The sequence below is a fragment of the Panulirus ornatus genome, chromosome 39 (genome assembly GCF_036320965.1).
Source record: "Panulirus ornatus isolate Po-2019 chromosome 39, ASM3632096v1, whole genome shotgun sequence".
Taxonomy (NCBI): Eukaryota; Metazoa; Arthropoda; class Malacostraca; order Decapoda; family Palinuridae; genus Panulirus; species Panulirus ornatus.
In genome coordinates this window covers 4443652-4455765 of record NC_092262.1, presented here as the reverse complement: position 1 = coordinate 4455765, position 12114 = coordinate 4443652, and the positions used below count along the sequence as shown (strand labels likewise).

The 12114-nt window shown below is 42.2% G+C and overlaps 1 protein-coding gene across 1 annotated transcript in view; it reads left to right on the top strand.

Annotated features, from left to right (window-relative positions):
- Window positions 1-11583: 11583 nt before the first annotated feature.
- Window positions 11584-12114, top strand: part of LOC139761212 (cell adhesion molecule Dscam2-like) — an 81830-nt gene continuing 81299 nt past the window's right edge. The window contains exon 1 of the mRNA XM_071685255.1: window positions 11584-11718. The gene's annotated coding sequence lies outside the window, so the exon portion shown is untranslated. The remainder of the gene's footprint in view (window positions 11719-12114) is intronic.

The window sequence follows — 12114 nt, the reverse complement described above, 5'->3', positions numbered from 1 at the left end:
GAGGAAAAATAATGGTGTTTTATATAAGTTCAGAGGAAGAAAATGGTGTTTTATTAAGTCCAGGGGAAAAATAATAGTGTTTTACGTAAGACCAGAGGAAAACAATGGTGTTTTATGTAAGTCCAGAAGAAAAAAATGTTTTTCGTAAGTCCAGAGAAAAAAAATGATGTTTTTTGTAAGTCCAGAGGAAAGAAACTGGTGTTTTGAGACCATGTAGGGGTCAAAAACAAGTGTCTTCTGGTAATATTCATGGTCTGTAACTGGTCTTCATAGAATTATGGTCTTTTAGATTCATAAGACTAGAAATTTGGTCTGAGGTTTGTGGTAGAGAGAAAAACCCCCCAAGACCATTTAGACCATGATATGGAACTGAAATTGATGTAATTGCCTTAATAAGGACCTGGATCTGGTCCTTCAGGTAAAACCTGGAAAGAGGATGTTTCTACATCAAAGAAAGTGATCTTTAATCTCGTAAGACAAGAATTGGTCTGTTCCATACACGAAGATCCTAGAATACCTGGTCTAGCTTCGTGAGGACGTGAGAGTTGATATTTGGGTTTCGTACGTGACAGGAATTCTATTCTCTTGTGCTTCCTAATGTGTAATGATGATGTTGCTGTCTCTCTGTCTCGTGTCTGAAGGTTTAGACAGTAAACGTTGGCTACAGGTGTTCTGAACGATCATTACACATACCCTTGTGACTCACCGTCAATTTCTAGTTTAGTGTGCAAAGTTGTGGAAAGCGAACGAAGCATTTTGAAAAAGCTTTTTCATTGTTTACTGTTTATCTGAATATGTTGGTCTCTTTCTATCCCCCCCCCCAACACCTTGTAGTCTCCCCCCCCCCCTCCACCCTGTCTACTCGTCCTCTTTGATCTACTGTTCAGTCTACCTCCATAGTGTATGTAGCCTACATAGCTATGTTTATATGTGTTACCTCCATTGTGTATATGGCTATGTGTGTGTGTGTGTGTGTGTGTGTGTGTGTGTGTGTGTGTGTGTGTGTGTTTTACTCTCTCTCCCATGCACATTTCATGCCCACAAACAGGACGAAAGTGAACGAAGAGGGGCATAGAAAATGGGAAGAGATACAGGGTCAAGAGAGGACAAGAGAAATATAAGACGAAGATCAAAATAACGAGAAACAATATGAAAAAGAAATAGTTAATGAAAACATGATGAGAGGAGTGACATGACGAACATAGGAGATAGAAAATGGGGAAAAATAGTCACAAAAAATGGATATTGGGTTAAGTACTTTTCTCGTGTGGGAATGGCGAGCTTGGGCTGGCCTTAAGAGCTGTATTTATTGCCTCGTTGGCATCTCACGCAGGAGGAGGAGGGGTATGGGGGGGTCTATTGTTTACACATGTCTGGCACCAAGGTCCATCTCTGCTTCACAGTGTAAGCTGTTGCCCATATCTGTTGTCTCATCCACTTGTATCTACACTCCCACCTTGTCTACAACAGTTGGATTACATTCAAAACAAATTATTCTAATCTTTGCAAAGATATCTTTAATCCTTGTGTAATTATCCATTCCCTGTAGAGCGAGATTCGAACCCCCCCTTCAAAGTGTTAAATCAAGTCCATGTGACGTAAATTGAACCCTTTCTGTGCAACAGATTAAACCCAAGGGACTGATCACGGAATGGCGTTTTACGATTACTTGCCCCGGGGGTACGATAACTTTCCTCCAGGGTACGATGGCAGCCTCACAGGTACGATAACAGCCTCTCTCGGTGCGATATCAGTGTCTTGGGTACGATAATTATAGACGCTTGGGTACGATGCCTCTTCATACTCGAGGGTTTAAAGTTGGCTTTTACGATCTCACAGCTTTATATTGATGCTGGGGAAAAATAGGTGAATGTGAAAAGGTAGAATGAAAATTTGAAGTTCCTTTTCTTTCAGTTTCATCATCGTATTGTATAATTCTGCTATGATTTCCTCAGGAAAGTCGATAGAAATCATAACATTATCATCGTTACAATTTTACATTTGTCGCCCTTTGAACACGACAGTGCGACCCTTGGGTACGACGGTGTACGACCCTTGAGCACGACGGTATACAACCCTTGAGCACGACGGTATACGACCCTTGAACACGACGGTATACAACCCTGTTGTACATCTTGTGATCTTAATAGATTCCAACCCTCCAGGCATTTTCCTTACCTTCCATTTAATGCCATACGACAAAATATGTTATCTCTGGCCAACAAGGACAGCAAGAATGATAATTAAGGTCATGTTCATATATATTCAGAGGTTGAGTAAGACTGAAATGTGATTAAAATCCTGAAATGGAAATAATTTCGTAACTTTGTCAAACTAAAAACTGCGGCAAACAATCCACTTATAAACAGTCAGGAAATAAGCTTATGAAAGCTTAAAGGAAATAAGCTTATGAAAGCTTAAGTCTTTATTTTCATTATACATTTTCTCGTAGCTGTCCTGCAGGCATTTCACTTACAAAAAGGTAAACATCCTCGATTTATGTCTATACCTTTGCCTTCCTGCTCTGAGGGTTTCTTCTATCATTTGTGGGGTTTTCTACAGCGCCCAGGAAGCCTACCACGTCCACCGGGTTTCACCACAGGTTCGAAACTGTTGTGATGTTGTTGGGGGAAAGTAAGTCTGAGGTAATTAAACACTAGGGGTAGTTGTATAGTAGCGTGAAGGATCTTGAAATATGTTAAACTGGTGTTTTGTTGTGCTGTTTTGATAAGCAATGTCCAAATCGCTCGCGAGAAAGTGTAACCCGTACGTGTCTAGGGAGTGTGATTTCAGATGGGTGTATTTCTGCTGTGGGGTACAATACTCTACAGGATGAGCAGTTGTGTTACGCTTCTCTGGTCGTGTGAGTGTGGATACGTTACTGTTAGTGTTGTTTGTATGGTTGTGGAGGGCATGTTTGAGTATAGATTGCTGAAATGTGAGGGAGAATTAAGCTTTCTGTTTCCACCCTGTGTCTGTATGTGGTCAAAAGAGAGACTAAATATATTTAGTGTTTACCAAATGGCGTCTTAGCTTCGTCTCTTCGTTGTATATCAACTGACTGTTATGTTTCTATCTTGTGTCTACCCTGATGATGTGATTTTTACACGAAAGTGCACTTGGCAACTTATCGTGTTTCATTTTCCCGGTGGACTCATAGGAATATATATGTATATATATATATATATATATATATATATATATATATATATATATATATTATTTGAGTATGATTATGATTTTTACTATTGCATATGATTCATTACAAAGGACTGAAAATAGGAGATCAATACCATCTTACAAAATACTGAATCATGCCAAAACGTCTTTGAAAATCGGCACAACATTTGTTTGTGTGTGTATGTGTGTGTGTGTGTGTGTGTGTGTGTGTGTGTGTGTGTGTGTGTTGTTGTAAGCAAGTGAAATATGGTATGTGTTACAGTCGTAGCGTACGGAGGAGGTCTGGAGTTGATAGCACTCCTCAGCCAGCGTCTCCCTACCATACTACGGTGTGTGGTGGCGCCGCCAGACGAGGTATGGTTAATAGCAGGATCCATGGGAGGCTCCTGCCCTTCCATACCATCAGGTCTCGCTCTGGAAATATAGCGGTAAAACTGGAACAGTGTTTACACATACACAGGGCAGTGTTGACATCCATACGACACAGTTCACCACATTGATCCGGTATTCAGAATAACTCACATCATCAATATAGTTTGAAATAGATATATAGATTTAATGACACAAGCTTTCATGAAGCAGCAACAAAAGATAGAATATATTTTGTTTACGCTGGAAACTTAATGGTATGCATGTAACTAATTACAAAATGATATTGAGGGAGTATATATATATATATATATATATATATATGTATATATATATGACGAGTACCAAAAATACTTCTTCATTACCATATCTGTGTGTTTATATATATATATATATATATATATATATATATATATATATATATATATATATATATATATATATCGTACGGTGATTATTGGAACATATATGGCATTTTCTAGAATAGAAAAGGATCAATTTGCCACATTATCATGCATATGGCATACTGCAGCCACATTTGTAGTTGCGATATAAAAACGGAATTACGATGATGTTGTATTTAATGATACAAAAAGCTTTTAAAATGCAAGATTTTATGATCTTATCTATAATGGTTTATGATAGAAAAACACTTTTGTATTAGTCCGTAAAAACTGTAGGTTACTTAAAGGTTTAATCTTATCAATGTGTTGTTAGAAGCATCGTACATTAGCCATTTCAGTAGAGTTGCCAGAGGCATGATAGATGTCGGTGTGGTAGTTATTTGCAGGTTATGATTGGCTGCCACGTCTGAACCGAGCTATTACCCGGCCTGTGATTGGTCGGTGTGGTTAGTCCTTCACAAAACAAGGTAGTTGCAGGGAGAGCGTAACGATGATTCAGTCTGACAACTCTATTATTGGCTATTTGGCCGGGACGTGATGGTGGGGGGGGGGGGGGTTACCAGTCCCAGTTTAGGGGGGGGGGGAGGAGTGAGTGCCAATCAGAGGTGCCAATCAGGTTAGCGTGTGTTAAACACGTAACACAATAGTGCCTGTTTGGTGGTGTCACATCAGTGTTGCCAGCGTGGTAAGTGTTGGCAGTGCTTGATACAGTGGTGCCAACGCTGCAGTGCCAGCCAGGTCAACAGTGCCATACTCAGCAGTGCCAGCCAGCCACCTGTGAGGCATGTGACCTCCTTCGTAATGCAGTGCAAAGTTGGCACTGTGGTGGTGTAGACATCACTGCTGAGACATAGAAATTGATATGTGGTCGTCAGTTACACCGCTTGAGCAAGACGGTACGACCCGTGAACACGACGGTACGACTCATACAGTTCAGGTCAGAAGAACCAGGGTCTTATACCCAAGGGTCGTACCGTCGTGGTCAAGGGTCGTACCGTCGTATTCAAGGGTCGTACCGTCGTGTTCAAGGGTCGTACCGTCGTGTTCAAGGGCCGTACCGTCGTGTTCAAGGGTCGTACCGTCGAGTTCAAAGGTCGTGACTTCGTGCTTAAGGGTCGTACCGTCGTGCTCAAAGGGTCGTACAATCGTGTTCAAAAGGTCGTACCGTCGTGTTCAAAGGGTCGTTCAGTGGTGTTCAAAGGGTCGTAACGTCGTCGTCATAGGGTCGTATAGTCGTGTTCAAAGAGTTGTACTGTCGTTCTGTAGATGGAAAAGAATCAGGTCTCATGAAAACCATAATTTAATGACTGTAAACTTTATATAGTGAAGATCTGTAGTTTACATTAGAGTTGGGTATACTTCGTTGAGTCTACGATATGATGAGGTTTACCATGGAAGAAAATGGAATGTGTGTCTGTATGTGTCACGCCCGCACGTGGACTGAAATCTAGGATTATCTTTACGATTATTAGAATTTGATTTTACGAGAATTAATAACACATAGGTTGTAAATGAGGTGATTAAGATGTACAACATTTATTTGTGAAGACCATCTGGTCTGTTAGAAGGTCTGTGGTACATGAGATGCTGGGGGTCAGAAACTGGGGGTAGTTCAGTCACCTGGGGTCAGAAACTGGGGGTAGTTCAGTCATGTGGGGTCAGAAACTGGGGGTAGTTCAGTCACCTGGGGTTAGAAACTGGGGGTAGTTCAGTCACCTGGGGTCAGAAACTGGGGGTAGGTCAGTCACCTGGGGTCAGAAACTGGGGGTAGTTCAGTCATCTGGGGTCAGAAACTGGGGGTAGTTCAGTCACCTGGGGTTAGAAACTGGGGGTAGTTCAGTCGCCTGGGGTCAGAAACTGGGGGTAGTTCAGTCACCTGGGGTTAGAAACTGGGGGTAGTTCAGTCACCTGGGGTCAGAAACTGGGGGTAGTTCAGTCACCTGGAGTCAGAAACTGGGGGTAGGTCAGTCACCTGGGGGTAAGACTTGGGTAGTTCAGGCTACTGAAATAATAGCTTCAGTACGTTTCAGACTTCAGCAATTCCTGATTTCCCAGTAAGTTTGCTTCAGTTGAATGACAAAGAAAAAATGAACTCCCCAAAAAATATGTTTAGAACTTTGTGAAAGAGTGAGTTTTTCCGTTCCGTTTGTGGCCTGGGGTTCGAACTGATAGATGATCGACTTTGAACGCACGAGTTTGTGTTGCTATTAAACCTCTGTGTTGTGGTATTGTGTGTTGCACCAGCTGCCCACAACCTCATACCGTAAAACCCAAATGTGTGTGTGTGTTTGTATGTGTGTGTGTGTGTGTGTGTGTGTGTGTGTGTGTGTGTGTGTTGTGTGTGTGTGTGTGTGTGTGTGTGTGTGTGTGTGTGTGTGTGTGTATGATGGTATAAAACCCCCCACATTAACACACACCACCACCTCTTCACCATGGCTGGCGTTGGCCGTCATTAGAAGTAATTCTCTTGCTACATATTCTCTTAATGGATCCAGTCTAACCCATTTACTCTAATGGAGTGTCGGCAGAATTAGTGGCGTTCACGTCTTTGGCGCTATCCTGCCGACGAAATGATCCATCTCGTCCCCAAAACGGTTTTTTGTGTGTGAAGGAAAAAAAACGTACCTCAGCGCCTGCCACAGGGGTCGCCAATCCTTCATAGATTCTCTTCTGTCTTTAACTCGACTTCAAGTGGGATGAGATGGATGACATAATCAATTATTGACCAGGTCAAAGGTCAACTATCGTGCATTTATTGACCAGGTGAAAGGTCAACTATCGTGCATTTATTGACCAGGTGAAAGGTCAACTATCGTGCATTTATTGACCAGGTGAAAGGTCAACTATCGTGCATTTATTGACCAGGTGAAAGGTCAACTATCGTGCATTTATTGACCAGGTCAAAGGTCAACTATCGTGCATTTATTGACCAGGTGAAAGGTCAACTATCGTGCATTTATTGACCAGGTCAAAGGTCAACTATCGTGCATTTATTGACCAGGTGAAAGGTCAACTATCGTGCATTTATTGACCAGGTGAAAGGTCAACTATCGTGCATTTATTGACCAGGTGAAAGGTCAACTATCGTGCATTTATTGACCAGGTCAAAGGTCAACTATCGTGCATTTATTGACCAGGTCAAAGGTCAACTATCGTGCATTTATTGACCAGGTGAAAGGTCAACTATCGTGCATTTATTGACCAGGTGAAAGGTCAACTATCGTGCATTTATTGACCAGGTGAAAGGTCAACTATCGTGCATTTATTGACCAGGTGAAAGGTCAACTATCGTGCATTTATTGACCAGGTGAAAGGTCAACTATCGTGCATTTATTGACCAGGTGAAAGGTCAACTATCGTGCATTTATTGACCAGGTGAAAGGTCAACTATCGTGCATTTATTGACCAGGTGAAAGGTCAACTATCGTGCATTTATTGACCAGGTGAAAGGTCAACTATCGTGCATTTATTGACCAGGTCAAAGGTCAACTATCGTGCATTTATTGACCAGGTCAAAGGTCAACTATCGTGCATTTATTGACCAGGTGAAAGGTCAACTATCGTGCATTTATTGACCAGGTGAAAGGTCAACTATCGTGCATTTATTGACCAGGTGAAAGGTCAACTATCGTGCATTTATTGACCAGGTCAAAGGTCAACTATCGTGCATTTATTGACCAGGTCAAAGGTCAACTATCGTGCATTTATTGACCAGGTCAAAGGTCAACTATCGTGCATTTATTGACCAGGTGAAAGGTCAACTATCGTGCATTTATTGACCAGGTGAAAGGTCAACTATCGTGCATTTATTGACCAGGTCAAAGGTCAACTATCGTGCATTTATTGACCAGGTGAAAGGTCAACTATCGTGCATTTATTGACCAGGTCAAAGGTCAACTATCGTGCATTTATTGACCAGGTGAAAGGTCAACTATCGTGCATTTATTGACCAGGTGAAAGGTCAACTATCGTGCATTTATTGACCAGGTGAAAGGTCAACTATCGTGCATTTATTGACCAGGTGAAAGGTCAACTATCGTGCATTTATTGACCAGGTCAAAGGTCAACTATCGTGCATTTATTGACCAGGTCAAAGGTCAACTATCGTGCATTTATTGACCAGGTGAAAGGTCAACTATCGTGCATTTATTGACCAGGTCAAAGGTCAACTATCGTGCATTTATTGACCAGGTCAAAGGTCAACTATCGTGCATTTATTGACCAGGTGAAAGGTCAACTATCGTGCATTTATTGACCAGGTCAAAGGTCAACTATCGTGCATTTATTGACCAGGTGAAAGGTCAACTATCGTGCATTTATTGACCAGGTGAAAGGTCAACTATCGTGCATTTATTGACCAGGTCAAAGGTCAACTATCGTGCATTTATTGACCAGGTCAAAGGTCAACTATCGTGCATTTATTGACCAGGTGAAAGGTCAACTATCGTGCATTTATTGACCAGGTGAAAGGTCAACTATCGTGCATTTATTGACCAGGTGAAAGGTCAACTATCGTGCATTTATTGACCAGGTGAAAGGTCAACTATCGTGCATTTATTGACCAGGTGAAAGGTCAACTATCGTGCATTTATTGACCAGGTCAAAGGTCAACTATCGTGCATTTATTGACCAGGTGAAAGGTCAACTATCGTGCATTTATTGACCAGGTGAAAGGTCAACTATCGTGCATTTATTGACCAGGTCAAAGGTCAACTATCGTGCATTTATTGACCAGGTCAAAGGTCAACTATCGTGCATTTATTGACCAGGTCAAAGGTCAACTATCGTGCATTTATTGACCAGGTGAAAGGTCAACTATCGTGCATTTATTGACCAGGTGAAAGGTCAACTATCGTGCATTTATTGACCAGGTCAAAGGTCAACTATCGTGCATTTATTGACCAGGTGAAAGGTCAACTATCGTGCATTTATTGACCAGGTGAAAGGTCAACTATCGTGCATTTATTGACCAGGTGAAAGGTCAACTATCGTGCATTTATTGACCAGGTGAAAGGTCAACTATCGTGCATTTATTGACCAGGTGAAAGGTCAACTATCGTGCATTTATTGACCAGGTGAAAGGTCAACTATCGTGCATTTATTGACCAGGTGAAAGGTCAACTATCGTGCATTTATTGACCAGGTGAAAGGTCAACTATCGTGCATTTATTGACCAGGTCAAAGGTCAACTATCGTGCATTTATTGACCAGGTCAAAGGTCAACTATCGTGCATTTATTGACCAGGTCAAAGGTCAACTATCGTGCATTTATTGACCAGGTGAAAGGTCAACTATCGTGCATTTATTGACCAGGTCAAAGGTCAACTATCGTGCATTTATTGACCAGGTCAAAGGTCAACTATCGTGCATTTATTGACCAGGTCAAAGGTCAACTATCGTGCATTTATTGACCAGGTCAAAGGTCAACTATCGTGCATTTATTGACCAGGTCAAAGGTCAACTATCGTGCATTTATTGACCAGGTCAAAGGTCAACTATCGTGCATTTATTGACCAGGTCAAAGGTCAACTATCGTGCATTTATTGACCAGGTGAAAGGTCAACTATCGTGCATTTATTGACCAGGTGAAAGGTCAACTATCGTGCATTTATTGACCAGGTCAAAGGTCAACTATCGTGCATTTATTGACCAGGTCAAAGGTCAACTATCGTGCATTTATTGACCAGGTGAAAGGTCAACTATCGTGCATTTATTGACCAGGTGAAAGGTCAACTATCGTGCATTTATTGACCAGGTGAAAGGTCAACTATCGTGCATTTATTGACCAGGTGAAAGGTCAACTATCGTGCATTTATTGACCAGGTGAAAGGTCAACTATCGTGCATTTATTGACCAGGTGAAAGGTCAACTATCGTGCATTTATTGACCAGGTGAAAGGTCAACTATCGTGCATTTATTGACCAGGTGAAAGGTCAACTATCGTGCATTTATTGACCAGGTGAAAGGTCAACTATCGTGCATTTATTGACCAGGTGAAAGGTCAACTATCGTGCATTTATTGACCAGGTCAAAGGTCAACTATCGTGCATTTATTGACCAGGTGAAAGGTCAACTATCGTGCATTTATTGACCAGGTCAAAGGTCAACTATCGTGCATTTATTGACCAGGTGAAAGGTCAACTATCGTGCATTTATTGACCAGGTCAAAGGTCAACTATCGTGCATTTATTGACCAGGTGAAAGGTCAACTATCGTGCATTTATTGACCAGGTGAAAGGTCAACTATCGTGCATTTATTGACCAGGTCAAAGGTCAACTATCGTGCATTTATTGACCAGGTGAAAGGTCAACTATCGTGCATTTATTGACCAGGTCAAAGGTCAACTATCGTGCATTTATTGACCAGGTCAAAGGTCAACTATCGTGCATTTATTGACCAGGTGAAAGGTCAACTATCGTGCATTTATTGACCAGGTCAAAGGTCAACTATCGTGCATTTATTGACCAGGTCAAAGGTCAACTATCGTGCATTTATTGACCAGGTCAAAGGTCAACTATCGTGCATTTATTGACCAGGTGAAAGGTCAACTATCGTGCATTTATTGACCAGGTGAAAGGTCAACTATCGTGCATTTATTGACCAGGTCAAAGGTCAACTATCGTGCATTTATTGACCAGGTGAAAGGTCAACTATCCTGCTTTTATTGACCAAAGGTCAACTATCGTGCATTTATTGACCAGGTCAAAGGTCAACTATCGTGCATTTATTGACCAGGTCAAAGGTCAACTATCGTGCATTTATTGACCAGGTGAAAGGTCAACTATCGTGCATTTATTGACCAGGTCAAAGGTCAACTATCGTGCATTTATTGACCAGGTGAAAGGTCAACTATCGTGCATTTATTGACCAGGTCAAAGGTCAACTATCGTGCATTTTAGATAGACGAGAAAGTAAAATGTTTTCATATCGAAAAATCGGAAATCATTGCATTTTTATCATTTTTAAGATAACTAATAAATAGCAGGTTATCTTCTTAAAGTCTTCTCTCCCCACAGTGGGTCGTTTATATATTATGTCTCCCCAGAGTGGGTAGTGAATGTATATTGTCTCCCCAGAGTGGGTAGTGTGTATATATTGTCTCCCTAGAGTAGGTGGTGTATGTACATTGTCTCCCCAGAGTAGGTAGTGTATATATGTTATCTCCCCAGAGTAAGTGGGGTGTATGTTGTCCTCCCCAGAGTAGGTGGGGTGTATGTTGTCCTCCCCAGAGTAAGTGGGGTGTATGTTGTCCTCCCCAGAGTAGGTGGGGTGTATGTTGTCCTCCCCAGAGTAAGTGGGGTGTATGTTGTCCTCCCCAGAGTAGGTGGGGTGTATGTTGTCCTCCCCAGAGTAAGTGGGGTGTATGTTGTCCTCCCCAGAGTAGGTAGTGTATATATGTTATCTCCCCAGAGTAGGTGGGGTGTATGTTGTCCACCCCAGAGTAGGTGCCACATGCACTCTCTTCCCCCAGAGGATGAAGCAACACAGACACATCCTCCCCACCCCACCTCCCATGCCTCCACACCCCTCCCCTCTGCTCCCCAGAGGTACTGACGCACATGTCCCTCATCATCATCCCCCCACACTCCTGCAGGAGTCGCTGAAGGAGGACGTAGGAGCACACAGGGCCCGACTTTCACCGAGGAACCTGCCCGTGAACACCACTTCACCAACAGCACTGGAGCCACCATCACATGTCTGGCCGAGGGTGTCCCCCCCCCGGCGGTCACGTGGACTCACCAAGATGGCCGACCCCTGGAACAGGTGAGCAGGCAACCCCCCCTTCTCCCCCTCCCTCCCTCAGGGGACGGCGTGGAGGGGACACACTATCATCCCCCGAGGTTTCCCTCTCACACAGTAAGGTCCAAACTCCCCCATCTGTGCACAACAGACCCTTCTCCTCTTTCTACATATTGACTACACTTTTCCTGGTTGTACTTTTGTACAATGTACTATTACATAACATTATATATATGGTTGTAATTCATGCAAGGTTTTATTTGATGTTATTGAATATATTAAAGCAATTAAACTCAACTCCATATTTTTGTGTTGCGAGAGGAAGTGGTTATGTAGTGTTGAGGGAGGAAGTGGGTATGTAGTGTTGGTAAATGTATTTTCTTCTATATCAACTCTTGCGATTGGATGATTTATGATATA